This window comes from Hemibagrus wyckioides, linkage group LG22 (assembly GCF_019097595.1).
Source record: "Hemibagrus wyckioides isolate EC202008001 linkage group LG22, SWU_Hwy_1.0, whole genome shotgun sequence".
Taxonomy (NCBI): domain Eukaryota; kingdom Metazoa; phylum Chordata; class Actinopteri; order Siluriformes; family Bagridae; genus Hemibagrus; species Hemibagrus wyckioides.
The window spans coordinates 21,963,866-21,967,170 of NC_080731.1; the positions used below are offsets into that span (position 1 = coordinate 21,963,866).

Sequence of the window (3,305 nt, forward strand, 5' to 3'; positions counted from 1 at the left end):
TTTCTATCTTCCTTAGATGAACAGCATTCTTGGAAAAAGAAAAAGTCTTGTACTCCTTCACAAACGAAAATAAAACTTTCCTCTTGTGGAAGGTGGTCAGCCATGCCTGAAGAATCTCACAGAAGATGAAGAGCTGGTTCAAATTCTCACCTGCTCCTCTGCACCTGCAACTCTCAGCATCCATCTTCTTATATCTTCATCTAATTCCCCATATTTTTGTCGAAGCATACCATTCTCTTTTTCCAAATTCGCAACTCCAATGTCATTAAGGTCAACTTTCTCAGCAACAGCTTCCATGTGTTTCCAAGAGTCAGCGTGGCTCCTGACTGAAGCACTGTTATCTTTAACCGCCGCTTCCACTAAACCTGACTGAATCACAGCTAGCAGACGGAGCTTCAGGAGTCTCACCACCATGTGTATAATGTTCTTCATCAAATCTGGACTCTTGCTGTATCTATGCATGATGTTACGAATTGCTTCATTCGAATCCACGTTCAAACACTTGGAACCAAACTATTCGTGGTTAGCAACTAATATTAGTCTAGGAATATCTTTAAACACAAATTAAATAAACATCATACCTTCGGTTGTCTTCTTTTTAATGAATCTTAAAGGAGAATTCCACTTTCAGAACAACATCTTTAAATGAATCTCCTCACCCCCTGGTCATCCAAGATGTTCATGCCTTTGTTCCTTCAGTGGTAAAGAAATGATGTTTTTTGAGGAAAACATTGCAGGATTTTTCTCCATATAGTGGACCTCAATGGTGCCTCTGAGATTGAGCTTCCAGAATGCAGTTTAAATGCAGCTTCACAGAGCTCTAAACCTCCATCCCAGCCCAGGGAGAAGACTCTTATCAAGACACACCATCACTCATTTTCTTATTAAAAAAATAAAAAAAGTTATACTTTTTAACCACAAAAGCTCGTCTAGCGCTAACTCCGGGATGCGCGTCCACAACACTGTGTACTACGTAATCACATCAAAAGGTCACGCTGTGACCTTGTGCTCATCAGGCCTTGGTTGTAGGGCAGTGTTCTGTGGCAATGGTGGATGGGTCACATAAGAGGAACCGACCTTGAAGACCACTCTGGGGTCCAGGCGCCGCTGCAGAACGTCTCTGAATGTTTGAGTGATGGGTTTGTAAATCGGTTTGGTTACCCATTCTTTGGTATGTTTCAGGAAAACAACCTTGTACCTATGCACTCCTATTATAAAAACAACAAACACAATAAATTATCCTGTTTGTATTGATTACGTAATATTGTTTACTGCACAACAATGCCTTCTGCTTATTAACTTTGAGCACAAATATATTTCCACAATCCTACTTTTTAAATAATTTTTCTAAAAAGTACAGTATGTTGTTTCCCACTTACCAGTAGTGGATGTGACTTGAGGCTGATGAACATTTTCGTTGTGATCAAGGATAACTAGTTGAGTTCTTGCGGTGCGGTGTTTTTGGGCAGTACTTCAGTAGGTCAGAATGGAACACCTCAAGTTCTCCTATAAATAAAAGAAACAACTTATTATCAGGTGTACCTAAAAAGACAGTATTGTGTTTATATAACATATATAACAGGAATGAAGTGTAACAAACCATACAAAAAATCTAAACAGAAAAAAATGCAGATTGGACCCTATAATGGTGCAGGTACTCAAATGATTAGGGACTCAACTATAACATGTGCAATGTAAATTATTGTATAAACTATTATGTCTATGTAATGCCCCCATTATACATAATATGAATGTGTGTGTGTGTGTGTGTGTGTGTGTGCACATTTTACAAAAGAAATATAGTATTAAACCATTAAATAACTTACTTTAGGGTCACCTCCACAGGTTGCACAGGAATACCATGAATGACAACAAATACTTCGTATCCATGGCTGCAGGTCTCGGTTGTCCTTATATCTTGACATGGAGAGCAGCTTTTTGGAAAATCCTGAAGAAATAAATTACAAATTCTCAAGCCATGATCATGTAGTGCATACCAAGGCAAAATGTAGTACTTCACAGCTGATTGTAGATAATTGTTATAATAAATAAATTGTAACCGAACATTGTATATAGCTAAAGAAGAATAAATAAGCTTTGTATAATACAGCTTTTTGGAGAAATAATGAATATTATCATTACATTTAGATGTAGATATAACTATCACTTTGTTGTGAGTCAGTTACCTCTGACAACATGTTATATATCAAATCCATGGTGAATGTTGGGATATTCCACACGCATACATTTTCTAACAGATGATGATCTGTCTGTTGTGAGCAGATCAATTTGGATTCCTTCCTCCAGTTTACACCTCTTTTCAAACCTATTGGTTCCATGGCTGAAGAACTAGATGCTTCAGTAACCTGACAATTAAAACATCCCAGATAAACATGGTGTGTATTGACGTTGTTTCATAATTAGGATAAAACAATGCAAAAATCTCCAGTAAAGTGTGTATTTATGAACTTCATTTTACAATAATTAACATCCCCTGATAAATGAACTAGATTACCGAGTTCATTTTGGTAATGTTAGTCAGTAATTAATGCTTTCTGTTGTTCTTGATATTCTTCATTAATGACAGGGATAAGGTAAGAAGACTGAATGTCATAGTAGGTTGTTTTGTGTGGTATTTTAAGGTTGAGCATAGTGCCCCAATCTTTAATGATTATAAATGTTGCTCCAGTGAACAGTGTGCAGATACAAGGAGGTTATTTGCAGGCATTCCTCTAACATCAGTGCATTAACTCTACTGTCCCTCATGGTTTTGTTCACATTTCCAGTGAACATGGAGAAGACTTCCCACTGTTGCTTTTTTGGTGTCTGTTATGAGTGAGCCACATTCTTGACATCTCTTGAAAAGCTCCATGACATTGGGGCTCGTTGACAATCCATTGGTTTGTTTTTAAAAGCGTTTCACGTTCCTCATCTTCTGTGCTTGGAGCTGAAGTTGATGTTGAGCTGAGTGGCTGGAAACTAATGTCTTTTTTTGTCATATGGAGGATCTATGGACAGCATGCTAATGTCAATCTCCAAATGTTCTTCTGATTGCTCTTCAGTATGTTCTGGTTGAGTATACCTGGGAGGCTGTGAAATGACATGGATTACTGTTGGATTTTATTATAAATGAATATTAATTAGCAATATGAAATAAGTTGTAGTAGATTTATCACAATTAAACTGTGCAGTTTACTGGAAAATCCTTATGAAAAAATTTAAATACGACATGTTTAACACGTAAATTCCATTTCTGATGGATAACACAAAAAGAATAACTTGTGGGACAGAAAGAGTTGTGGGAG

The 3,305-nt window shown here is 37.1% G+C and overlaps 1 long non-coding RNA gene across 1 annotated transcript in view; it reads right to left on the reverse strand.

Moving 5' to 3' along the window:
• The window catches only part of LOC131343753 (uncharacterized), a 1,967-nt gene extending 18 nt beyond the window's left edge, over window positions 1–1,949 (reverse strand). Inside the window, exons 1-3 of the long non-coding RNA XR_009203172.1 lie at window positions 1,827–1,949; window positions 1,380–1,506; window positions 1–1,208 (exon numbers count right to left, since the gene is read on the reverse strand). The exon at window positions 1–1,208 is cut by the window's left edge and continues 18 nt beyond it. This is a non-coding gene — a long non-coding RNA (uncharacterized LOC131343753). The remainder of the gene's footprint in view (window positions 1,209–1,379; window positions 1,507–1,826) is intronic.
• Between the last annotated feature and the right edge of the window lie 1,356 nt (window positions 1,950–3,305).